We start from the raw sequence: 27,626 nt of genomic DNA on the forward strand, positions 1-27,626 counted from the left end.
GGAAGGAAAAATGGTTGTTGTTGTAGGGTTTAACGCCATTTTTCAGCACGCGATAGGCTATACATGGCGGCCAGTATTAATGGTGGAGGAAGAACCCGGGAAAACCCCGGAAAGAACCACCGACCCACGAGAAGCTACTGGCAAGCTTTCTCACATACCCACATTGGCTGAATCCGAGACTCGAACCTACGCAGACAGAGGTGAGATGGCAGTGATCCGTAACGGAGAGCGCTTCAGACCACTCGGCCACTCGGGGCCCCAGGAAGGAAAAATGGAACTTCAGAACTAAGTTTTCCGTTTCGTCTAACTGGTTTGTGGTTCCAGATCCATTCTGTGTCACTTTTTCCTAGCTCTAAATCTCTATTCTTTTTTCTTTCTCTTTCTCTCATTTAGTGATAGTTGAATACATGGGGCATAACATAACATTTCTTTACTCGCTGTATTTTGTTTCGTTTCATACATTTTCGCGTTTATTGTTTTCTCTAGCCTTACACTCCCTGTTGGATTTCTGCCCTTAAATTCAGCATTCCTGATTGACTTGTTGGAGGAATATATCATTTTCAAAACAATACTCAGCGTAAAGAGCTACTGATTTGTATTACTTTGTAGTACAAGTGTTTTGTGAACGTTATATTATATTATATTATATTATATTATATTATATTGCGTCGCATAGTATTACGCTATAATATTTTGTCTGCTGCGTTTTTACTAAAATTATTAGAGCATGATGACAAGAAGATTTTCAAGTGCTTTTACCTGACTTAAGGGCGGGATAATGGTTGTGCATTCAATCCTAGCGTTCAGATATGGGAGACATTACTCGAAGGGGTGGAGTGGGTTGTCGGATCTTATGGTGGAAATATGGAACATGATTTTTGTGGCCCAATATCCCCATCAAACTAAACTCAGACACATTATGAAATGCATGAATATGTGTTGATTGTTAATGCGGTTATATGTTCAAACTTTAGAATATCTTAATAATGTATGGATATTTTTCATACTATTAACAAACCCCTAAAACGTTCTCCTCTAACAACGATTAGTTACCATCTCCGTCATTGAATAATATATTAATGGTCACTCCTTTCAATGGAGACACCATGATGACATATGGAGATCAAAGACTGGGTATGAGGAACTAAACCTTGAGAGTAATTATTAACACAAAACAGATCTAAAATTGTATGCACTCATTGATATAACAGTAGTTAAGTGGGATACCTTAGCGACAATGGGAATTAGCATTACAGACCCCCCCCCCCCGGGACTGTTTAGCGACTATGTAAATTTAACATGGAGAAAAACCCTGGGACTGTTTAGCGACTATGTAAATTTAACATGGGAAGAACTCGTGGGACTGTATAGCGTCAAGGGAATTTAAACAGGGTGGGACTGTATAGCGTCAAGGGAAATTTAACATGGGTTTATTTTTAAAAAAAATAAAAAAATAAAAATAAAAAAGGGTAGGCAATTGAAAGTCGATCTCTTTTCGAGAGATGTGGGTGGCCCTGAAAAGGGCATTTGATTTTCTTCTTCTAATTTCTTCTATTTCTCTACCAGCTTCTTATTTCTGTCCTACACTCTTTCTCTTCTTTTCTTTCTTTTCTTCCTTCTTTTTCTCTTCTCTCTGCTTCTCCTCCTCTTCTTTCTTCCTCTTCTCATTTTCTTCTCCCTTTTCAATTTTCTCGTTCCATACTCTCATCCTTATCCTTTCCTCTTCATCCTCCTTCTCCTCCTTTTTTTTCTTTCATCAGAGCACTGATCATTTCCTTTACTTTTCTTAAATTGTTGATCTCCATCTTCACTCGATGGGGACTATAAGAATAGTGATCCTCGTTTATGTTAATAACATTTGCTCCATCATACCCAAATTGTCCAGGACGTCTTGCAATGTTTTCATTTTATCAAGTTGGTTTGAAGCCATCTTCTTTTTTATTCTTTGTAGAATGGTTTGAACGACGAATACTGTGGGTTCTTATAGTGAAAGCGCGGACGTGATGGAAAACATCTCCCAAAACATAAAATTGATATACGTAGATCATAACCAAACAACGCGCGGACGTGAAGGAAAACATCCCCCTACGTTTCTCATTTCATGTGATCTACTATCCACATACGTGAAGCAGCAATAAACAAACCCCAAATCTACTATTCACACACGCAAAGCATTAAAATGGAACCCCTAATCTACTATCCACACAAACGTACGTCAGCGCTTACAAACACAAACACACACACACACACACACACACACACACACACACACACACACACACACACACACATACACACACACACAAGAAAAAAGAGTGTTTATATTCACACTACTCTACATACACACACAGGCAAATCGATTACTATTTCTTTTCTAGAGATTGGGGTAGCCCTGAAAAGGGCTGTTTGTTTTGAACTTCAGAGGCACCTGGTTAATGGCGACACCTTCCGGGTCTGGCACCACAGACACAACATCTACTCCAATCATGTGTCCAATTGACTGGAGTGGTTGGAAGAGCTGACGGGGGTTGAGTGGCTTCACTATCCCACTCCTCCGTTTGCGGAATAGTGAACACTTCTTGTTCCCTCTGTCTTCTATTCCACAGTCGAGGATGGACAACTGGCCTCCTTGCTTCCTGTGGGTCCTGTACTGGTTCTTGTTGTTGTTGTAACTGTGGTGCATCCATTGCCTGTGGAGGTTACATCACCCAGGGCTTCACATCACAACTTGGTCTCATGAATAGGTGACACCTGATCTCTCTCTTTCTTTCCTCCTCTTCTTTCATTTTTCTCTCTTCCTCCTCCTGTTCTATCCTGGCTTCTTCCACAAGGGCCCCCGCAGCCAGCTCGTTCAGGAGGCATCTGGCATACTCCAGATGCATCTGAAGTTCCATTAATTTATTCAGTCTGCTGCTCATTCTACTCATTTTTCTGTTGATCAATCAAGAAGGTAGCTAGACTGCCGACCGATTTTTAATTTATAGTGAAAGCGCGGACGTGATGGAAAACATCCCCTAAAACAAAATTGATCTTACCTAGATCATGACCAAACAACGCGAGGACCTAAAAGAAACACTCACTCACTTTTTATACTACCAATTACTATTCTAAATATTTTTATTAAATCAACAATATACTATCCACATATGCAAAGCAATCCAATCAAACCCCAAATCTACTCTCCACGCACGTCAAACAGCAAAAAAAAAACATGATCATTATACTATCCACACAAACACATACACTCACACCACAAAAGAGTCAGTGTTTATATTCACACTACTCTACCTACACACATTGGCAAATCTATTGTTATTTCTTTTCTAGAGTATTGGGTAGCCCTGAAAAGGGCTGTTGTTTTGTTTGCTATGGCAATCTTTTAGTTTCTAAGAATGCGACGTCCTCTGAGGATAGACTTTCTGACGATAGGTCTGCTTCTTCGGAAAGAGAAGAAGAACTCTTTGGTGTCGATACGACAATCGACAAAGCCTCTGTCAGGTTCAGGTTGCTGCTGCTGCTGCTGCTGCTGTTGTTGCTGTTGCTGCTGTCTCTGAAGTCTGTACTTCTCTGTCCATTCTTCTTTCTCCCTGTTCACTTCTTCTCTGAAGAGCTCTTCTATCAGGTCTTCAGTGACTTTTAGCATTCTCACATTCTCTATCTCTTCAGGCTTCGGTATCAGACTGTGTCTGACCCTATGCAAATTCACGTAGGCTTCGTTTAGCTTAGCTAGTTTGGAGCACATCTTCGTAGGAGGATGAGTCGACAATGGATGGTTAGACTGCAAACTCCCCCAGTTCTTAAAGTCAAAGCTCGGACGTGAAGGAAAACATCCCTCTACGGTTTTCGAGCCGGAACGTTCAATGAGTGCCATGAGAGGGATAGTAAGAAGTCAAAGAGCATGAATCAACATTTCTATAGTCAAACAAAAGACAAAGGCATTTTTTCAAAACACAACATATTTTAATTCAAAATCACTTAACACTAACCAACAACTCTAACATTTTTAACAATAACCTAACAATATAAAATCTAAAAAAATTTTCAAATCATAAACATTTTTTTCAATTTACACATTATTTTGGACAGGGCTGACAACGTTGTGAATGAAATTGTGATTTTCACTGTTGGAAGTCATTAGGCCATTGATGGACACTACGTTTCCTAGCTTGAGACAAAAGATAAGCATAATGGTCACAAAACCATTGATCTACTTTCACATCGTTTCTTGAAGAAGAACGAGGATCAAAATGAGTCACTAAATGTTCTAAAGAATAGCCCAGACTGCGATGATGCAGAAAATACACACAGTACTGTCCACACACCAAGGAATCTGTGCCTTGTAATTTCACATTATTGAATCGGGTGGTCTGAGCATTTCTTCTCATAAAGTCAATGATATCGTCTTCCAAAGGGGCAATCCATACGAATCGAAATATTCCACACATCCTTCTTGAGGAAAGTAGACGGCTACCCAGTGGGTTCCTGGGAGATGACTGTCGTCCGTGTTGATCACATAAGCTAGATGGTCTTGAGGTTTGCGATGAGGGAGTTCATCTTTAGCACAGACGACAGGATTCCAAGAAGCCGTATACGAACTGTGGTTCAAAAGGTAATAAAGTTACCAGGTATCCATGTTTTTTTCTTCTTCACAGGTAATGATAAATCATCAATTCGATCCTGACCTTTTGCTTGAAAATGTCTGACAAGTAAAAGGCGTTTGGCTCCGACTTCTTATTCTGGTCAAAGAGAGATTCGATGCGACGGCGCTCCAGAGACGTTAATGGAGGAGAAGAATGTTTATCCAAGCCTTTATACCACTCGTTCAACACGAATTCTATCTCGATGACACCCCAAGCTTTGTCCAGATATTCGTCCAATTTTTCTTCTTGGCTCAACATCAGACATTTGTCGTGTTGAATTTGACTGGGATGATCGTTGTGACATCCACAGCACTCTTCCTTGATCAATTCTTTCATTACATCTGTCAGGAATGAAGCAAAACAAGAGACTAAATGGGCTTCTTGTTCTGGCCATCTCTACTTCATCATGATAACTTCTTCGTCTTGGGATTCTTCTTCTTCTTCTTCTTCTTCTTCCACGGTCTCCTCACATTCCATCTTCAAAGTTTCTCCACTAGGTAAAGAAGGATAACAGTCTTCCATGGCTTCTAATAGTCTAGAATGACTTCTCTCAAACTGTTGATTTCTATGGCATTGTCAAATTCTGCATACAGGATGACGTTCACCGTCTCAGTTAGAGCTTCTGCAAACTGAAGTTCCACACGAATCTGACCAGATTTTATAGGGTGCAAATGTCCCTCGTCGCTGCCTTGGTCTGGAGTGAAATCAAAAGCCCACAAAGCATAGCCTCCTGCATAATACTCGTACGTAATACCGTGACTGGTGTTGGTTCCTAACTGTCCCGTGGCTTCGTACAGGGACAAGTACGACCTCAAGTAATTCTTCTTCTCAAAGTCAGGTTCGAAAGGTCGGGTACACAAGGTTTTGCCATCGCGACTGACTTCAATCTTGGACACTTTGTAATGTTTAAACTCAAAAGGATTTTGATCGTGGACTCCGTTGAAGGCTCTATTCTCGACCATACCAAGGATTAAACGTTTAGGTAACTGCCCTTGGAACAGATGATCTTCGATCATGGATCGCTGTCCAGCAGGAATGGTGAAGGTTTTCACTTCCACGCGACGTATGGGATACTTGGCGGTCGTTCTGCTCAACGTCTGACTAATGTCGTTTCCCACTTTAGGTAACACTTCCACACGTTTTATGTAGAGTCTGGCTTCTTGGATGATGGTTTTGTAATTGTCACTAGCAGCCACTAAATGAAAAGCGACGCTGCTACGATTCAGTCTCAGGCGAACATTCACCCCATTCAGCAAATACTTTTCTTGTAACCACATGTCCAAATGCAAACGATCCATCAGTTCTAAACTCTGTCCATTTATGATTTTGTCTCTTCGTTCTACAAAGCCCTCATTGTGGTCTTTTTTTGCATCAATTTCGGTTTGGTCAAACTTGTCTGCATCGTCAGTTTTCCATACCACACAAGCATTGAGATGAGTGTTCTTGGCGTCTATTCCGTACGTCAAGAGATTTTCCAGGTACGCTCGATAAGGGTAAGTATCCATGCTGCTACTGACCAGTTTGTTATTCAAGTACAAATCCACTCCGCTAAACAAGGAATGCATGAAATTGTTGACGGGAGCCACTGGCTCGTCATCTATAACACATCCTGTTTTATCAAGAACTTTGACTTTCAGGTACAAGTAACTGCTATTCAAATCGATGTAATCTTCGGGCTGTCCTTTGATCTCAAACTCGATGGGAGCGGAATCCGTCAAAGAGGAGACAGGGTGAAATTCCACCCATTGGGATTCTTGCATGGTCATCATAGTGGGTGGATGGCAAACAGATCCAGTTCCCACTTGGAACAGGCGCAAGACTCTCGGTGCATCATTTTGTTTTTGTGTCTCAATAATCGAAAACGTCTAAGTCTCGAACGGTTTTTCTTTTCTTTGCCTTTCTAGCTTTAGACGTGTGAAGTCTGGTGAAAGGGTATTTTCTTCGTCGTCTCTTTCTGCCTTGTCCTTGCTGAATGTCTGACTTGGTAGCGTGCAGGGCATTTATAGGTGTTTCTCGTCGGCTCAAAAGGTCTTTGCCGGTTTGCAACAAGACATTTTTGCCTGCCCTCAAGAAGGCTTCTTTGGGTTTTGTTTGTCGATGATGACATTTTGGAGAAATTCTTTGCCGTGTGTCAATGCCGCATCTTTCAAGGCGTGCAATCCGCGTGTCACCATCGGTTTCAAGACTGGGGCCACCGAACGAAAGGCTGATTTTAACATATCTCCTAAACCGTGTCCTCGCTGTCGAGCAACGCCTCGGTACACTGGATACATGACTTACGAGTCGTGAGAGAATCGTTTTCGAAAATGGAGTTTCACTGTGACTTTCTCTTTGGTGAATGGAATATTTTGTCCCAGATCTCCTTTTATAGCAATGTTGACCGTGTCCAAATAAGATTTGCTGACGGGCAAATAGTGAGGATGTACAAATTCGCGGTGGACGTGATAAGTGTTTCCACCTTCCTCGTCAGTGACCGTGGCAGAATCCACTTTGAAAGGAATGACACGCAGTAACGGCACGGAGGTGTGTCCCACCACGTTGTACTCCACCACATCGGAGTATACAAACATCAAATTCAGTCCTTGGTTCAGTTCTACTGGGGTACGAAAGAACTTGCTAAAAGAATCGTTGTCGGAAATGACTGGCAATTCGTTTTTCTTCATCATGGCCATCCTCATGTCCATGTCCCCGCCCAACATGTCAAACAATTCAGGACAAAATAAGAAAGACAACATTTTGTGCCCCTCAGGAAATTTCATCAGGAAGCGACGAGCTACTTTGTGGTACTCCAGGGTGACACTTTTTCTGACACTCTCCAAAGCTTTCAGAAACACGACATTAAACCTAGAGCTTATGGTGCTGACCAAATGTTGACAACTAAAATAATAGCCTGGGGGAATGATCAAGCGATAGGTCGTCTTTTGAGTTTCTGGGTTATATATTTTGTGATCATATTTGACGTGGGTTTTCGAGTACTGTTGCATTTGCTCGTCATGAACTTCCACTGAAAAAAAATTTTGATTGGGAAGGACATTGAGGACTTGAGTCGGGTGAATGATTTCTACCAAAGCCACTTCCCAATGGGCTTCGTGATCTAATGGGATGGCCTGAGGTAATTTGGCCGTGTAACAGCACAACGTGTTATTGGGAAACACCTCCATGGAACTGTCACTGGGTAAGGTTAAGTAAAATTGGTTAGTGTGACTCATAATTCCAGAGTTCTGTGGCTGTCCGAGGGGTTACTGGACGTCAGAGGCGTGTCTCCGCCCAAAATGGGGTTGTTGTTGTTGTTGTTGGAGTGGTGACTGGCACTGGCACTGGACACAAGGTTCCCGTGGTTCCCGTTCGAGGAGAATTTCAGGGAGGGATTAGGAAGCAGGTAACCGATGCAACTGCTCAATAAAATGGTCCACAATTGTTTGTCTCCTTGTTGCAAACTCAAATTGGCAATGGCTGCCCCGATGACACAATACACCACGAAGATTTGGCAGAAAAAGACGATTTGCGTTTTAGGCACACGTTCTCCACACCACACCCACAAGGGTTGTTTTTGTAAATCTTGCAGAGAAGAACTAGGTGAAGGAGTGGTCGAAGTAGCTGCGTCTGTGTGAAAGGGTATGATGGTCACTTCTTTTTATAGTCGATGACTTGCGAAGCGTCGATCCAAGAATCAAAACGGGGTGGATATCCTTTCCAACGTACTTTGACTTCTTTGACACGTCGTTTGCCTACTTTACGGGTTCTGCGTTCGAGAATGCTTTCGATGTCGTACACGTCGTCTTCGTCTTTGGTGACACGTTGTAACTCGGGCAAATAAAACGTTCCTTTGAGTACTTCTCCGTTCATGTCTTCCAATTTATAGACGGCAGGATGACGGCCATGCACTCGTCCGGTGACACGAAACAATTCGGTCGTCCAGTTAGGTAAGTAACCTTTGTCGAAAGTGCGTTTGGTTTTGCCAATGCGCACCCAATCTCCTACGGTCAACTCTCCACTTTTCTTGGGGACAGCCCTCGTCGGGGACGTACGAAACAGGCGCTCAAACACCAGTACATCGTTGTCGGGAGTCACTTCTTGCGGGGCACGTCCAATGCTTTGATGGTAAGATTGGTTGTACGCTTGCACCAGGTGTGGTAAGATGTCGATGTACTTCAGAGTGTGGTGATGCGTAAAATATTTCCACATGCGTTCTTTCAAAGTTCCTTGAAAACGTTCCACGATGCTGGCTTTGGTTTCGGGATTCTCGGTGGTAAAAAAATGAATGTCACGTTTCTTTAATTCTTTTTGGAAAGCTTGGTTCAGAAATTCGGTGCCTTTGTCCGTTTGCCATCGAAGAGGGTGACGACCGCTTTGTTTCAACACTCGTTGCAGGGCTCGCACTAACTCGCTGCTCGATTTGGAAGTCAAGGGTACGACCCAGGCAAATTTGGAAAAGACGTCGACGACACAAAACAAATATTTGTAGCCACGATTGTAGCTGGCCAAATGAGAGACATCGGCTAAATCGGCTTGCCATTGATGATCGATGCCTTCCACTCGGGTGCGACTTCTGGAAAACTTGCGTCGAATGGGTTTGTGTAAAGTGTAGGTAGCTTGTTCTTGTAACCATCGTTGCACTTGAGGTAAACGGAGACTTTTCAGTCGAGTTTTGGCAGCACGATACAATTTTTGAACTCCTGCGTAACCTGCAGGATGGGAGGGATCGTAGTAAATGCTGGCGAACACTTTTTCCATTTTTTTGGTTTGTGTGTTAATAAGGACCCACTCTTGGAAGATGCTACTCTTTTTCTCTTGGGGTATTTTCTTGGATTGTAATGCTTTCCGTGTGCGACCGATAATAGGTGCCGAGGAGGAGGAGGAGAATGCCTGAACAGGGGATATTTTTTCTTGTTTCACTTCTGTCTTCACCTTCTTTTTCTCTTCTGATGAAGAAGAGGTGGTCATCATCTTTTTAATCCATCCAATTCTGGAGGTAGGTGGTGTTGTTAACTTGCGTACTTTTTCTGGTGGAGTTTGAAACCCTTCCTCTTCTTCTTCTCTTTTGTCTGTCTTGGTCACTGGTAGTAGTAGTGGTGGTGGTGGTGGTAGTGATGGTGCTGGACTTTTCATCAAGGTCTTAAAATCTTTCAGAGTGGGAAGAGCTGTTTCGTCTAAAGCTTTTTGGTGAAAGAGTTGCAGTCGTTGCAAGAGTTGACCGTACTTTTGCGATTTTTCTGTTTCGGACAAATCGTGACGATCCATCAAGGTTTGCAATTCGTGTTGTAACTGGGACATTTCGCTCAAATGGGGATTGGGAGGTAAATGCGGGGTGCGTTGTTCTTGCCAACGATGGTATTCCATCCATCGTTTGTAAGGCACTAAAGCTAGTTTTCGTCCTTCCATGGGATGTCAAGGGTCGATTCTGAGATCTTGGGACTCCAGAGGGCCTTTTTATCTTGCTCCCATCAGTCCTCCCAACATGGTTCCCAAGACTCCTTTCAGTAAGGGGCCTAGCAAGAGGGGTAAAATTCCTCCACGTTGGACCAGCATCTTCTTCTTTTGTCGGAGGGGGATTTTCTTTTGAACCATTTGACGCAGAACGTGACGATGTTTGACTAAGCATTGTTTCTGGTGTTTGGACAAAGGGATCGTGCCTTTCAAGACGTTCAAACAACATTCGCACATGGTATCGATGACCTCTTTGGAGGCTGATTGAATGAGTTTTTTTCGTAGGGGTGGAGAAGCTTTGGACAGGACAGATAACATGTCCCCATGTTTGACTAAACGAGGAGGTAGTCCTTTCCTTTTCTTTCCTTGGGGTTGTTTAGAAGAGGGATGTTTTCTGCAGGGTGACATCTTTGAGTCTTCAACACCAAAAACACTGATACCCGACTTGGTCACACACCTTTTTTATACTGGAACGCGTCGCCACTGATTGTCTTTACGTCGTATCAACTTGAGGACAGGCATGACACGTCGTGCAGGGGTACGTAACGGACTAAATCGAGTCAGTTCTTGCTTGGACAAATCCAGTAAACTTTGTAACATGCCCGATCTTTCTTGAACTTTGATTTTGGGAGAAGGTACTTTGTGAGCAGCAGCCACTGCCACTAAATTGGAGGGTCCTGCCACTGGGGAAGTTCTTCTTGGGGTCATCAGCGGAGAAGTTCTTGGTGTGATCAACGTCTCCAAGTACTCTTCAGTTCTTGGTGACATCGACGGAGAAGTGAATGAACCTGAGGCTGCCGGAGACGTGGTCACCGCCTTTGCAGGTTGTGATTTGCGAGTGTAAGGTTGCGTCCTGGCCGACGTGCCTCTCTTGCGACTAGTTTTCTTCTGTGGACTTTTCTTTTTCTGGGGACTTTTTCTCTGTTTCTTTTTCTGGGGGCTTCTTTTCTTTTTCCGGGGTGGTGTCTGGTAAGAGGAGGGTCCCGCCACTGGAGAAGTACTTGGAGACACGGGTCTCCTTGGGGACCTGGTCTTTTTCTTCTTCTTGGAGCTTCGTTTGACTTTTTTCTTGGGGAGAAGTTTGGGGGCATTAGGATCCCATCTTAAGAGAGAGCGAATGATGACCCCTCCTAGAGTACCGCTCCCTCCAGGTTTCAAAATGATTTGTTTTTTGGTTTGAGTGTCGATGCGGGGATCGGCCAGTTGGGTCAAAGCGACTTTGTTTCGATCGAAAAAGCGTTTGGTTTGATGAGGAATCTGAATGATTCCTTGGAGTAATTGATGTGCTGTCACCGTGAACCATCGTAAGACTTCTTTGAGACTAGCTTCTAAGACACGAGCTCGTATTTGTGGATTTTTTTATCGACTGATGCCATACAAGGCACGAATCAATTTGACGGGGAGATGTGATTGAAGGGACGTCATGTTCACACTGTGTGAGACAGACGAAAAGGGTCTGAGGTTTTTATAGATTTTTTGGTGCGGTTAAGTCGAGGACGGAGACGTGTACAGGACAGGCCCTCCGTCTTGACCCCAGTGGTGAAACAAGTGGGTACGAAATCGCAAATCATCGGGGGTCGTAGGTTTCAAATCGACGAGTAAATAGGCGTGTGGAGTTTGAGTGGCATCGTCGTACGCCTGAGTCAGCCAAGGCGTTCCTAACTGTTTGGCTAAGACTTGCACTTGCGATTTATCTCGAGGGCTTTTAAACAAGACCACGTAATGCGCATTAAGACTGATGGTGCGATGGGCTTTACTTTGTTGAAACAAATTTTGGGTGATGTAAACGACACTGGCATTACGGTGATGCCCTTTTGCGCGTGAACCACAGTTTAATTTCTTCTTCTCCTAACATGTCGTCGAAAATGACCAAATGGGTTTGCCGTCGTCTTCTTTAGGAATGCCTTCCACAAACACGATGGAATCGCCTTGACTTTCTCGCAAGAGGCTGTACGCCGATTGCCACTCTTTGTAACACCACACGATGCGTTGAGGTGGACGATCGATCAAATGATGTTTATGTTCGATCAAACGTTTGACGAATTCGGTTTTGCCTGAACCGCTAGGTCCAGCAATGAGCATGTTAAAGGGATGGCGAAGATACAAAGCCTCCCAACTGGCACGATCTAAGTGTTCGTCGATGACTTTGACAGTGGAGGAAGAGGGAGCAGAGACAGCAGAAGTAGCCATAGTGTCAGGAATGTCACTTGTGACACGAAAACAAACAAGACGAGAGTTTATATACTTTTTTTCAGAACACATTTATTGAATGTTTTAAAAATGAATACGAAAGGCAAAAATACATAAAAGCCAAAGGCTTAAGTACAACGATAAAAGGCACATGAAAATCATTAACGTGGAATAAAAACAAGTGTCTGTACAACATGTTTTGGGTAAAGTTCTGACCAGTTCTATAGGGGGTAAGGTCACACAAGTGTCCTCCCGAAAGGGTCTTTCAGGCCTGTCCACGACAGTCCTGTCCTGGGTGACGGGTTCTTCTGGCACCGTCACTAACACAGGTTGAAAAGTAACTTTTTTCTTTGGACGTTGAAAGGAAGGATCACAACTATCGTGCATACTGGGCCACTTCTTGGGTCCAAGCCTCAAAACCCCTCTTTTTCCAGTCACGGACATCTGTCCAATGGGGGTGTAAGTCACAAGCTACACACACATCGTCATACACCTCTTGGGTAGCTAAAAGTTGACGAATCTTTTTTTCCCGTAGAGGTCGAGAAGTATCCAGATGAAAACGTAAGGCTTTGAGCAAAAGGAGTCTCTAGTGAACATTTAAAGGCACCACTTTCATGTTGAATGGGGTGGTAAATACTGTTCGTAAAGAGTCCACAAGGAATCGGCTGGTAAACGAAATCCCAGAAAACAAGTCACTAAGACACACACCACTTGTCCACCCAAATTGAATGGATACAGTTCTTGTAATAATCGATGGTAATGATCCACGGTTTGAATATGGTCAATGAGTTCCTTCCACGGAATCTGTTGAATTACATACGACATAAGTCGTGGCATGGCAGCCTGTTTTTATAGTCTCTTTGTTTCGGAAACAATACACGTACTTTCTAGCCAGAGATCTTCGTTCTCCAGTGGGGAATCTAAAACTTGCATACTGTAACCTAAACTTCAAAGTTTGTTTAGATGTTTCCTCTTCCGAAAAGTAGATTCCACGTGAAATATGTTGGTAATCCTTTAACTTGTCTTCCTCAATGCGTTGCACTAGGTGAATCTCGAAGTAACCAAAATGATCAACACGTGGATCATCGGGGGCCTGGAAGTATTGAACAAGGTCTGACCACTGAAACAATTTCTGACGAATCAGTTCTCTTATACCATTCAGGTACCAGTGGTTAAACATCTGGTGACGAAACGGATGCAATTGTTCTTTACGTTTCACTTGTATTTTGACCAGCTCTCGGTAAATGCGTTCTCTCAACTCCACAGGCAAAGCACGAATGTTCTCTTGTAAAGTATCCATGAATAGGTCAGTCCGTACAATTCACAATCTTCTCCTAGAGCAAAAGTAATCCACATAGTGAGTAATTTCTGACCACTGCCGTTCAGGGTAACGTCCAAGAATGTCACTGAACTCTTTTGATGTAAACGGTCTAGAGTGATATAATAGGACGAATGCACACTTGACCCAAAGAAATCTAACACACTGGTTGACTTTCTTTACTTTCCTCTTATGAATTTCTCGACACAAAAGTTCTACAGTGACCCATTGAGATTTCACTCTGGCAAACCCCTGCCTGCCAAACGTCTTTGTAAATCCTCTCTTGCAGTTCTTTAGGTAATGATTCAATATCGTTTTTGAAATGAAGTTTAAATACTGGTCTCGGTGATGTCCAACATTTGACTCCTAACCAATCTGGTTTCTTCTTCGTCAACGACATGGTAAGTTACTTCAATGTCTCGGTCCCACTAAAGGTAAGTAATGACAATTCGGTGACCATCGAGCATGTTCTACGTAGGCCGAATCTTGCGGTTCCCAGTGGTGAAGTGAATCTTTGTAGATACATAGGTCCATTCGTAACTTCAGTCCGCAAGCGAAACACTGTACTTCGTATCCCAATCCTGACTCAGGTCCCAAGTAGACAAATCCTGTTCTAGCTAAAATATGCGAAGAAGGTAATCCTTTCCTATCCGTAGGCCATGCTTGAAACGTGTCCAATCGACGGGCACAATCACAATAGTCAGGCAAGAAAACCGGAAAATGGTAGGGTTTGAACTTGGAGTTCTCATCGGGTTTCTCACTCGATTCTTGCTGTGGCGAAGTCATCCTTCTGGTGGGTGGCTATCCGCTTACAACCAATGTTTTATACCAACATATCCATACGGCAAAGTAAAGTGGTTGGGCAGTCGCACTCGCTTCTTGTACATGATTTGATAGACTTTTTCCAAGGGCCGACTGACGATGTGGTGAGTGGGTAAACGTACAATCTTGTTGGGTATCAACCCACCTATAAAGGTGGTCACTTTAAAGTGTTCATCCTCTCCCGATTGCAAGGCTTCTTTCAATACCCCAAAGTTGACCACACGACTGGTACGATAAGTCAGAGTCAATCCTTTCACTTTACACTGCGTGTGCACTTCTCCTTGTGGGTCCCGGTATTCGTAGCCGTAATTTTTTGGACCGCCACTGACGAAACTTAGCATCTTGTCGTCGGGATGCTCGTCTGTCCAGGCTCCTAAACGGTCTCCTTCGATGTCAGGGTGCTGTTGACTCGGGTGCTGGATGTAAATGCAACTGTCCGTGTCAAAGTACAGGACGCGTTCCCTTAACAGTTCTAAAGCTTCGTACAATTTTAAGCGAGCATGAGCTGTCACGTAAGCCGTAATGATGACATTTCCAAAAGGGTCGTCTTGTACAAAGTCCAGATCTTCTTCGTAATTGACAAAGATTAGATCCTCGCGAACGACGTCCACGTGTTTCATGAATTTGGTTTTGTCGTGAATCATCTGGAAGTAGCGGGAAGGTTCGGTCAAATATTCCGTCTTGGGTAAACACGGTCGTTGTGCCATTTTACCCCACAAACAATTTAACATCACTTTGGCAAACGATCGCCTGCCTTCGTTTTTCTCGATGTGATGTAAAAGGATACCTTCTTGTGCCCAGTATTTCTCTTTGAATGTCTTTTGGTCTTCATGAGTGTGACACCAGGACGGATAGCCGCTGGCTTCTTGTTTCAGTTTCAAAAAGGCATCCACGTAGTCGGCGAAAATGCCTTTCTGCGTGGGGTCACCGTTGTGGTATTGTTGTGTCTTGGGAAAGTGGCAAATTTCGTACACTTCTAACAGTTGATATCCCATGTCCAGAGCTTTGAACAATTCTACGCTGACCCACGTCCCCGTCAAGGCACGTTCTTCCTGGGTGTGCTGACAAGGCTGATCTTGGTTGCACGTTTCGGTACAAGTACGGCACAAAGGAAACATCAGTTTGCCTTGGCAATGGTGAGGTAAGACGGGGTGGTACAAGTCCTTGGGAGGCAAAACTTTGCACCTGATCAAGCCTTCGTATTGTCGAATGTTTTTCAGGTCGATGTGTTCCGTCAGCAATTGCGGCTGCCCTGCAGGAAAGTGACAATATTTGCACACGTAGGGATACAGCGAACACACGTCCAAGTATTTGATTTATTCTCCTTTCTCTTCGTCGGCTTGGTACAGCAAACAGTGGCATTGGTCCTTCCTCCGTACAAACTGTCCCTCGGGTTCAGGGGGTCCATGAACTGGTAACTTTCCACGAGGCGTTTAAATTCGGGATCGGTTTTCAAACGGTGATCGTATTCGTGTTCCCACATTTCCACCACTTGGTATCCTTGCTGTTCTAACTTTAGGCGTCGCTGACAAGTGGCCTGATACAGGTCTTCCATGGTTCGTTGTAAAAACTGATTTTTAGTGTCACGATCAGGGTGGCAGACGGGACATCCGTGAAATAAGCAACCGTTAAACTCGTACACGATCTTGGGGTTTTCTAAGCCCAGCCATCGACCGAATACGTTCCGATGGTCTTTTCGCCCCCTCCGTTGCGGGGATGCTGAATCCATTTGTCTTCCTTGTCGCACAAGTAATGTAACCAGGGTAGGGCTTTGACCGAGTATTGACGTTTGACGTAGTTGGTCGTTTGAGGGCTGATGACAGCTACGGTGTTTTCAGGCATGAATCGTTGCCGGTACACTAAGGAACACGCTTTGGCAATGGTGCAAGCTTCTTTCAAAGGATCGACCCCTCCGTGTTCCATGAACAGTTCTCGAAATTTTCCACAGCAACGTCGTAAAATGTCCACGTCGGAACGACAATACTTTAGCATTTCGTCCTGAAAGTCGAAAGGCTCCGAGGCGTGAGCCTGATATCAAGTGTAGAAAGCTTCTCGTTGTTCGGTACACATGTTGTCGGGGTCGTAATAGTGAGCCTCAGGTAAATGGGGTAGAACGGCGTGTTGATTGGCTTCCGTATTGAAAAAGTGTGGAAAGTAACCTTTAGCCATTTCTGTCATTCCAAACGTTTTAGGCATTCGGCTCAAAGGCATGGCCAAGTAACTCATCGAATCTTTAAACTGTACTTGTCCCACTTGCATGAAAATGATTTTGGCTCCGTTCAAAGTGACTTTAGGACGTTCGGTGCCTTGTTCCGTATAGTATCTCAAAAGAAACTGTCCATCGTATCCGGAGAAATTGTGAGCCATCACCGTGGCATGACGATGACAATCTCCGTAACGTTCGATGTCCTGTTGGTTCCACGTCTTGTCGATGGGGTCTAAGACCCATTGGGCAAAATCGGCTAACGTGTTCGGTCCTCGAAAGATTTTTTCACGCCCTCCGGGAATCTTACTGCAGTGAGGGCAATGACTGAAGATAGGTTCTTGAATGCACTTCTCGCACGCTCGATGAGCCACGCAGAAATTAGGAATGTGAATACAGGTCTCTTGCATGCATTCGAAATCGAAAAAGATGAAATTGACTTTCTTCTTGTGACCGTCCTCTTTCTCTGGTGGGGGTTGGTATTTTTGCACGTAGCATTGGTGTTCCAAGTCCACGATGTGGTGACAAATGTGACATTTTTTCTTTCCTGAACATACGTGTGCCTTGGCATTATTGGTACGTATGCCTTGGCCACAAGTAGGGCACAATCTCAGCAGTTGACAAGCACATTTATGCTGTGAACCTTGCGTCTTCAAATGTTTTTGGTAACAGGTAGGGCTGAAAAACGTGCGCAGACAAGTTGAACAAGGCACTGGTCCTTCGCTCAGACAGGGTGGAGAGGCCAAACATCCTGAGCATTTCAATCCGCAATGTTTGTGTTGCTCTCGATTATTATAACCATGGTCATATTTCTCACAGTAATAACCGTATCCCAGGAATGCAGTGATACCGGTAATGGTATCGAAATGGTCATCGTGATAATAGACATGAATGTATTTTCCGTCCTTAAAGTCTTGGCCTCGAAACAACAGAGGCCCACGCACTTCTTGAGGGTGTACTTTCAAGGTGTAGCGTGGAGCTAGGACATCTTGCAATTTTTGCATTTCAGGAATGCCACAGGGTGTGTCTTTGGATAGGTCAGCTTGTTGCAACAGGAGTTCTTCTTCGTTTCGTTGTTTGGCTCGGTCCGATCGTTGAATAGTTTTCCAGGTTCTTTTCCATTCTACCGTGTCGTTATTGTTGGCATAGGTTCGTCCCACCACGATGGCTCGGGCTAAGCACATCTGGTCTTGAGAATTGTGAATTTGGACGAGACTCTTTTTGGTGCTGCGAAGGTCGTTCACCAGTAACACCTTATTGCGTCCAGTTCCTTGAGGAGGAGAGAGGTGGGTCATGTCGAGTGTGGCTTTTCCATCGGTGATGTCAAACTGGTCATTGGATTGTTGCACGTGTTGAATCTTGTCCATGACTTTGGAAGCGGTCAATTCTGCAGGGGTGCTAAACTCGATCCAAACAGGGGATTTCAAACCGTCGTGTTGTATGGAGAGTCTCAAGCGATCGTCTTCTTTGGGTTGACATTGTCGCTTGAGTGTGGTGAGCAAAGAATCCCACACCCCAGTGATGAACCCTTCTGCTTTCTCTAACGGTACTTCGGACTTGAAATCTTTAAACTTCACCGTGTATTTGTAAGCCGTGGTTCAAAATTTTCTAGAGGAGCGCTTTTCCGTCTCTCGAATGGAATAGTATTTTTCAGGGTTGACTAAGGGTGGTGAACTTTGTTTAGAGGGTTCGGATTCTGGTTCTCTCATGTCCTCTTCAAAATCACTGGCATGAATTTGTGCCAAGACTTCAGCCCTGGTACGAGGCGATAGATCACGTTTCTGCCTCTTACTTTCTTCGTCTTTCTTCTTGAATGAATAGGATCGTTTCATCTTGAGTGAAAAAAGTCAAATGACTAAAATTTAAACACCATGGACTAATTTATAGTCCTAGCAGACCAGCGTATATAAAAGGGTGTGTGTCTTGTCCTTTCACTATTCATTTCACTCTCAAACCGAGCACAACGATGGAAGAGACTACCCAGATGGAACGTTTCATCAGAGCTTTGCGAAGGGTCATTAGAAAATTTTCTTCAGACCAGCCGACGGACTACTCTCCTTCCTTTCGAGATAAAAGTGAAGATACTTGCTATATCTGTCAGAAGAAAGGGCATTGGTCTTCAGAGTGTCCAGACAGTCAAAAAAGAAAAACAGTGGTTAAAAGAGACAAAAGTCAAAAATACCTGTTATTATTGTCAAGAAAAAGGACATTGGTCTCCAGATTGCCCAAAAAAGAAACAAGAGGAGTCAGAAGAAGAGAGGGATTCTTCAAAGGAAGAAGAAGAGGAGGAAGATAGCAGATAGGTGAAGAAAAAGACACAGGAGAAGAGAAGAAGAAGGGAAGAAAGTATAGGAGGAAGAGGAGGAAAAGACTGTGACGGTGAAGAAATTAAAAAAACAGAGAGAGTAAAAAAAAGAAACAGAAGAAGTGAATGTACTTTTTAAAGTGCTTTGTTGCGAATTGTGAATTGGATTGTAACTATTGATAAAAGAATAAATTAGGTATAAAAAAGGTAAGTGTCTTTGGGTTTTGATTTTAAAATAAGAACGTACACTCACGCACTCATACACAGACACGTACTATAGGGGGTAAAATGGTTTTTTTTTTGAGTTATTGGCAATTGAAAAGTGTATCTCTTTTCTAGAGACGTGGGTGGCCCTGAAAAGGGCCTTTTTTGGTGTAGGGGTGAGTTTAAGCAATCAACTTTAACTGTCTTAAGCCTTTGCCACGGCCGAGGCCTACTTCTGATGATAATGATTTGGTTGAAATCACTAAGGGTGGTACGGTAGGCTCGGTCACAGGGTTGGTGTGTTTATCTCGGGAAGGTCGTATTCTCTTCGGTCGTAATAAAGAAGTCTGATACATTTGTTTCAGACTTCTTAACTCCGCTAAAATGTCCAACAGTACCGTGACGGTTTGACTTTCACCCTCTTGTTTCTTTGCTGCTACTTCTTCTTCTTCTTGTTTTTTTCTTACCTCTTCTTCTTGTTGCTGTTGCTTAGGAGAAAAGCTTGTTCCGCTTCCTTTTGTCGTTGTATAAATTTCTCCAATTCTTCTTTCTGTCTCTGTCTAAAATTCTCCACTTGTGGTAATGAAGAAGGAGACGAAGGTTCCGGAACAAATTCTTGCGAGGTAAGAAAATGCACAAAATCCCAATTTACCTCTTCTGAAAGTAAGTCCGGGTTCCCTTGGGCGGTCTCCACTGCTGGTACAACCCAATGGATCGTTTTCTGAGTTTCCGTCATGTTGAATCACTGTCTCGCATCGATTGACTGCACACAGGCGCTAGCGAATCTATATAGACTACGTGACGTCACAGACTGTTCTCTTCGGATTGGATGCGGACTGACTGAATTTTGTAACGTGTGTTTGGATTGGTCAATGAACTCAATCCATTTCAATCCTTCCTGCCCCCTATAAATAAGCGCAGTTCACTGCATTGATTCACCTGTTCTCGGCGCCTCAAGATGTGGACCACAGTCGAATCATCCACCCTTGTTTCTTCAATGATGTTTAGGACGGACATGCTAATGTATGTCCGATCCAAGTGGACAGTTGTCCACAAGTCAGACACCAGTCTGTGGATACGAAGAGTGTACGTGGAGAGACATTTTGCCTCAAGAGGACACTGATTTATGGCCCTCGAGTAAGACGCAGCTTGAGGACAAGATGCCGCAGATGCCCTTTATGTTAAGGGCATATTAACATAAATCCAAAGGCCCTTTTCAGGGCCACCCACATCTCTAGAAAAGAGATCGACTTTCAATTGCCTACCCTTTTTTATTTTTATTTTTTTATTTTTAAAAAAGAAAATCCCATGTTTAAATTCCCTTGACGCTATACAGTCCCACGAGTTCTTCCCATGTTAAATTTACATAGTCGCTAAATAGTCCCAGGGTTTTTCTCCATGTTAAATTTACATAGTCGCTAAACAGTCCCAGGGTTTTTCTCCATGTTAAATTTACATAGTCGCTAAACAGTCCCAGGGTTTTTCTCCATGTTAAATTTACATAGTCGCTAAACAGTCCCGGGGGGGGGGGGGCGGGATCTGTAATGCTAATTCCCATTGTCGCTAAGGTATCCCACTTAACTACTTATAACATATATTTTATTTGTAGTGGCACTAAGACAAATTTAAATAAGATTATTTGATTAATTAAATACGATGAACGTGTGACCTCTATTTTGCCACCATTCTGTGTGCCATTTCCCGCTTCTGATCTCACCCTGGTCACTCCAGCGATTGTGTGTTGTGCACTGTAAATATAAAAGTGTAGGTCTAGCATCATTTGATATTCCAGTTTTACAATCTTTAATAGTTAAACTTGATCTGATTGAAATAGTAAGGTTGTACTACCTATTAGTTATGCTGGGTAAATATGATTGATTGATTGTGGTTTAACGGCCCACCAGCACTGTAAGGTTATTTAACGCCATAGAAAAGGTTATATGCAAGATTTTTTCGACTGACAAAAGGTTCATTATCGATCAGCGATAATAAAATCAAACAATTAAAAGCAAAAATATGAGACGGTGAGGGAAGTAAATGAATATTACCGATCAACGGGGAATGTAAATGATGTGTGTCAATGATTAGTTATATAAAATGTTACTTTGATTGATTGATTGACATATAGATTGATTGATTGATTGATTGATGTTGTTTCAACGGGGAATGTAAATGGTGTGTGTCAGTGATGAATTAGATCAATAAAGGTGCGTAGGATGAAAGACAATACATATGTTCTAAACACAGAGAGCACAAACGTTATATTTAAGGAACACTATTTACTTTTTTCAAGAAATTTTAAATAAAAGACACGTTTTATATATCAAAACGTTCATTCGTGTGTTGAACACTGTATTAACGATCACGTGTGGTTTGGAGATCAAATTAATCTATCATATAGTGCTTTACAGTGAAGGGTTCGTTGCAAGAAAAGCACTCGATGGGTCCTCGCCTTTTAATATGTAGGAGTGGGGTTACATAAGTATGACCAATTTTAATTCTTGTAGGAACCATCTAGTCCCTACGGATGGTTCTGTAGGAAGGAACTCAGTCGGTTAAGGTTGATTTGAGCATGTGTAGTTTTTTCTTCATTGCGTCATTCCATGATGATAACCACTTACTAAGTAAAGACGTTATGATACTTGGTTTAAAATCAGTGTACAGTATTTTAAATAGGTACAAGGAATAGGGTCATTTTACGTACGATATCTCCTTTTTCATTACTTTAAATACCAAAAAGGCTGAGTAACCAACAATATTCTATATTGTGGGAGGCACACATCTCGGTATGCTTTATGAGAATGTTGGTCAGTAATGGGTTTTCCAGTTGTGTAGTGACGGAAGTACTGATAGTGAATCGGAGAAGATGATGTAATTTAAAATGTGTTTGCTTTCGACATGTTTCAGGGCAAGGTCTGTCGCTCTGACTTCGGCTGAAAATATCAATGCACCATCTAGCAAGCGAGCTTTTGTAGTGTAAATTCCAATAAAGAAGGCTGCATTGATCGTTTTCACATCCTTTGACCCATCAGTGTACCTTCTTGTGTAATGTTAAAGTTCAGCGAGGAGATCGCGGTAAGCGTTGTTGAAGATGAAAGGGTTTGTCTCAGATTTTTCCCGTCTTGTAGCGTAGAAAAGTACATTTATGTTTAAGTAACAAAGGAAGTGTTTCGTGAACGGACGTTACCTGGATTTTATAAAGGTATATCTTTCTATTCTCAAGGCATGTTGATGATCTAAAGTTCTAATGCCAAAGAAATCACATTTGGTAGATTTTGGTATAACGTTTTATATTTGTTTTCGAATCAACCCGAAAAAGCAGGGTTCAAGGGTTAGATATTACTTTGAGGACATATTGTATAGAAAGCATTTCCCTACGAAGCGACAAAAGTGGCCTTCTTGTTAAACCATGAACAACATAAAACTAGTCTAGTTTGGATCGAGTAAAAGTTCTATATAAATTGAGGATGGCTTTTCTATCATCATCCCAGTCAATCGTTACTACTACTTTAAGTAAATCTAGAGATTTCAAGCATTTAGCTTTCAAGTTCTTTATGTGTGGAATAAACGTGAATTTTCTGTCGAAGTCAATATTTAAAATCTTCGTTCTTCAACAATCGGCAATAGGTATTCCGTCCAGGGTGATTTTAGGTTCATCATGATGTCTTCGCAACTGACAGAAATGCATTCATGTCCCTTGATTTTGAGAATCTGAAACTCTTGGCATTGGTCCAATTTTGAATCATGTTTGTATTTTGTTGTAATTGTCTTGCAATTGTATGCATTTTTTTTTATACCGATAACATGTTAGGACACCATTAACATATAGGGAACAATCCACACCAGGAGCCAAAAACATGGTAACACTATTAATGTTGATGTTGAAAAGCGTTAAAGATAAAGATACTGCCCTGTGGCACACCCATCTCTTGTTCGAACACATCGAAGAGGGTGGAACCCACTCATATCTTGAATTCACTTTTTGAGAGAAATTTCGATATAAAAGCTGGTAGATGACCTTTTAGACTCAGATCGTTCAGGTCATTCATTATTCCGTACTTCCATGTTGTATCACAGGCCTTTTCTAAATCAAAGAAGACTACTACTTAATGTTTTTCTTGATAAAGCTTTGCGAATAAAGGTTTCGAATCTAAATAGAGATGATCATTGGTACTACGGCCATATAAAAAGCTGCTTTGGAAGGGAGATATTAAATTATTTGTCTCCAAGTACCAAATGAACCGGGCATTGATCATTCATTCCATTGTTTTACACACACACACACACACACACACACACACACACACACACACACACACTTCTTTCCAAATTGTTGGTACATTATCGAGGGCGGGCAGCTGTTGGACGAGGTTGTCTAAATCATTTGGCAGTAAGTTAGTGGTGTATAAATCGAAGAAAATGTAATCACTCAATGTAGAGTGACGCTTACAGCAATGGTTTGTATATTTACATTTAAAGGGATGACGTTATGAAGATCCCTATTACTATAAACAACAGAAGTCCCCTCCCCCCCCCCCCCGAGGCCCTGCCAACATTTTTAGAGTCTGTATTAATCGGGAGTCATTTTAAGTGTGATGTTTTCTGTATATTTTAGAAATATGTCCTAAAGGCATAGTACTGCCGGATCATGTTCATTTTAAAGCAGAAGAATGTCATTGTAGTTGGTTTTAAGTCCTGGACAATTCCATTGTATGATGTTTTTCATTATGAATTAATAGTGATGATTGTATTGTAATTGGGTTAGACCTTTCGCTGGGGAAATATATTTGCTTATGTATTAGGATGAAGTACAGTGTTACATTTTTGTGTGTAGGTCTTGAGCCACCTTGAGTACACGCATCAGTTTCTTCTGTATCCATGTCCTCAAGGTCGCCAACCAGTTTCTCAAGGTCAATCAGACCCTTTTAGTTGCCTGTTTTTATTGTCTTGTTTTTGCTGTTTAGTGATTTAAGTAATGAGTAATTATTGAACGTTGTCTGTGTGTAGATTGTATATTTTTGTGACTTGCAGTATGGGATATTTGAAGCTGTTTGTGTATCGGGGTAGATTTGTTCGGGTTTGTGCATCCTGGGTTGTCTTTTATTTGGTAGTTGAGAGGTTTGAGATGTCATCATCTTTCTGGCCTCTGGAAACGATATGTTTGATGTGCATTTTGTCCTCTGAATTTCCTTCTCTAGTTTTCAGTTTTTCCAGTCGTTAGAATTTGAATTGTGATCTTTGCCATAGTTTGCACAATGTGAGGCTGCTTTGCAGTCTGCTTCTCGACGATCGGAGTCGCCTCATCGTCCACACACAGGATTTCTGTAGGATCGGTCATCGTGATATCCGTACTTCTGACACTTGAAATAGTGAAGAGAATTTTTAATATGTACTTCAACTGTAAGCTAGAAAACACAACTTATACTACCTTAGGTAGTATTAGCGTGTTAAAGATAAATATGATGGTGTTGGTGTCCTGCACTTGTCGCCCACGATTGATCCGGATTGGACGAATTGTAGTAACTCATTGGTTCCTCATACCCTCGATGATTTCATTGTCACTGACCCATGTCGGTCGCTGCTGCGAAATGACACCTTGGGATGAGTTTAGCATCAAAGGAGCAAAACTGTAGCTGGAATATCATATGACGTCTGAATTTTCTTGATATTTTCTGTCTGTAATCTACGCTCACATACAACAAACAAGCTACTCGATTTAAGTTTCTTGACATTTCTGGGGGTGATGACTAGACCACGTTTAACCCACTTAGTCTTTTCGACTATAATAGGTGATAGCGCAGCAACAGATTTTGATCGCATCCTTTGCATGAATTACAATGAAGCGTGTGAATGACTCCACGCCACATGGTTAATCATCTGAGTCGGTTAAAAGTTTGAATCTTTTCAGCTGGCTTTTATTTTTGTTTTCCATCATGTTTTGTTTTATATTCATCACCCATGTTCACCCACTCACCACGGAGTCAAACTAGGTCCTATACTCAGTAGGTACCTCCTGATTCACCCGTTAAGCCACAGCCTTTTAGGAAGTCTTCACAGAGGAGAAAAAGTGAAATTAAAGGAGTAGATTCTAGGAGCAACGGTGGTATCAAGAGAGATACGAGAGAGAGAGAGAGAGAGAGAGAAGTAACTTAAGAAGACCTCCTAGGGCTCCCCGTGACCAGCCGATTTATCGAGATCCTGGCAATCCCGACCATCCGTCTCGAAGATGTAGAAGCCACAGTAGCGTGTTGAATTGGAAACCGGCTACTCAGCTATTATGATATTTTTCTCCCTCGGAACTGGTCTCAACCCATGGCAAACAGGTTGCCTCCACTCAGTCGCCTCTTACAACATTCAGCGAGGACACTTCGGACCTATTCAACAACTTTAGACCCGAGTTAAACAAGGTATTGGAATTGTTCAGTTTGATAGAGAAACGTACCCTGTGACTGATGTTATTTGGTTTCTAATCATGCCAGTGTTTGTTCAGGATTTTATAAAAGTGCATAAATTTAACTTAATGGAAATGATATTTAAAGTGTCACTGGCAAATAAGAAAGACTTTTCCCTGAACAAGTGAAACCATTTTTTTAAATTATAAAATTGAAAAATCATGCAGTCTTATAAAAACAAATTGATCTATTTAACTTGAGCTTTTTGTTCACAACTGCTGAAATGTTTGAAAATAATAAACTCATGTTTGATTCCTACCCATTTACCGTGTTCTTTGCCGTCCAATGTGCACTTGTCTGCTCACACTAAATACTCAGATTTTTCTAAGATTTTCTTTTGTTCTTAGCTTATATTAGCTTAGTCTTGTTGGATGCGTCGTTTCGTTTGATGGAGAGTTTCAGAGATTGATCTTTATAATTGTTTTAGTTGTGCTCATAGAGGAGTTAATATTTTTTATCTATTGTCGCGACTGCCGTTTGATTTCGGCACGGCTTTTTTCTATTTGTGTTCTTTTTGGGGGGTATTTTCAGGCGTTAATCCACGAAATCAAACTCCTACAAATCTGCAAACAGCTAGCAAGATCAACCAATATAAGTACCGACGAAAATGTTTTCCCCATATAAACAAACAAAAAACATTTAGACCAGCGAAAATAAACGATATTACAGTATTTAAACAGCGTAGTGCACTTCATTAGAAATTAATATACACCTACACTGTATATATTAAGTTAACTTCTCGCGTACCTCATCAAACATTCAAATGCACGTGCATTGTATAATCAAGCTACCTGACAATGCAGACACAGGTATCTGACAAACCTAGCAGAAAGACAACATAAACCTTCGCAGAACCTGATGGGTTGTGTTTACAAGACTTTTGCTTAAACCGACATAACATTCTTGATCATATCAATTCATATATGCCATTATCTAGGGTTTTAAGTCTGTTTTAAACCGTTGGTTAATATCTAACAGTAAACGTGAAGAAACTACATACTTGCGGATGCGTTTTTCAGAATGTTTAAGTCATATCGCTACGATGTCTGTAATGCGGCAGTTTATAGAGATGTCTAGCACTGACGTATCGTGCCGCGGGCATATAGCATCATGTCCCACCCAGTCACATTATCCTGACACCAAGCCGACCAGTCCTAACACTAACCTCTTAATGCTGAGCGCATAGCAAGGCAACTGTTAGTACCATTTTTATAAGGCTTTGGGTTCGAACCTGCAACCTCCCTTATCCGAGGCGGACGCTCTAATCACTAGATTGATCCGGTCCACTTGCGGATGAAAGTGTCGGGCATTCGAAATAGTTTCATAATTATATAAAAGTGCAATAAATCAAGGTTTGAAAACCTAAATATGTTAATTTTATCAATGCAGGTTACTGGTACTGCATGATACTTATAAAAGAATTGATAACCAAGTAACCTTGAAAAAGAGAATTAAGATAATGATTAGGTCACAGTTTATAGCTTTAATACAGGCACATAAACGATACAAAAGAATGTTGAGATATATGCATCATCTTTATGAATACAGACAAGAAAATGGTATGTATCCATCTATTGGATTGTATTTATTATTTAATCAATTTAATTTCATTGAGATCTTACACTCCTAACACGCGTTACGTGGCAAAAAACATCAGTCATCCTTTATCACCTGTCTATTCACCGTTACTTTGCATTTGAAAGGACAAGATGATTTACATAGTTGTCTTATTGCCTATAAGTAATAATTGTCAGTGTCAGAAGCTGGGAATATATCTAATGCTTTTGATATTAAATATTAAACAGGTACATGCAACGTACATCTGAAAGATGTATTTTCAGTTGACATTTTGACCAGCAACACCAGCAATGTTGTACTGCATACCCAAGATATAAATTTCATTTTCTGTACCCGTCGAATGTGGATTTATACCCTTTTGTTCTCAATAACGTTGTGTTAAAGTTTGGTCTGAGTGCAGCAACACAACCGGTCTACTCAACACTAGCGAAATACTTTCAAACTTATATTCTGAATTTAATGAAACTAAGCTCCAAATCACATGCGT

General features: G+C 42.0%; 1 protein-coding gene across 4 annotated transcripts in view; it reads left to right on the forward strand.

The window, feature by feature from the left end:
* The window catches only part of LOC149782772 (charged multivesicular body protein 4c-like), a 98,694-nt gene that overhangs the window by 18,888 nt on the left and 52,180 nt on the right, over positions 1–27,626 (forward strand). The window contains exon 1 of one of the 4 annotated variants that reach the window (XM_089934271.1): positions 119–310. The exons of the other annotated variants lie outside the window; for them this stretch is intronic. The gene's annotated coding sequence lies outside the window, so the exon portion shown is untranslated. Of the gene's footprint in view, positions 1–118; positions 311–27,626 lie in introns of those variants that run through there. 4 annotated transcript variants of the gene reach the window in all.

Source organism: Sinohyriopsis cumingii, chromosome 15 (genome assembly GCF_028554795.1).
Source record: "Sinohyriopsis cumingii isolate HCF-2022 chromosome 15, ASM2855479v2, whole genome shotgun sequence".
NCBI lineage: Eukaryota > Metazoa > Mollusca > Bivalvia > Unionida > Unionidae > Sinohyriopsis > Sinohyriopsis cumingii.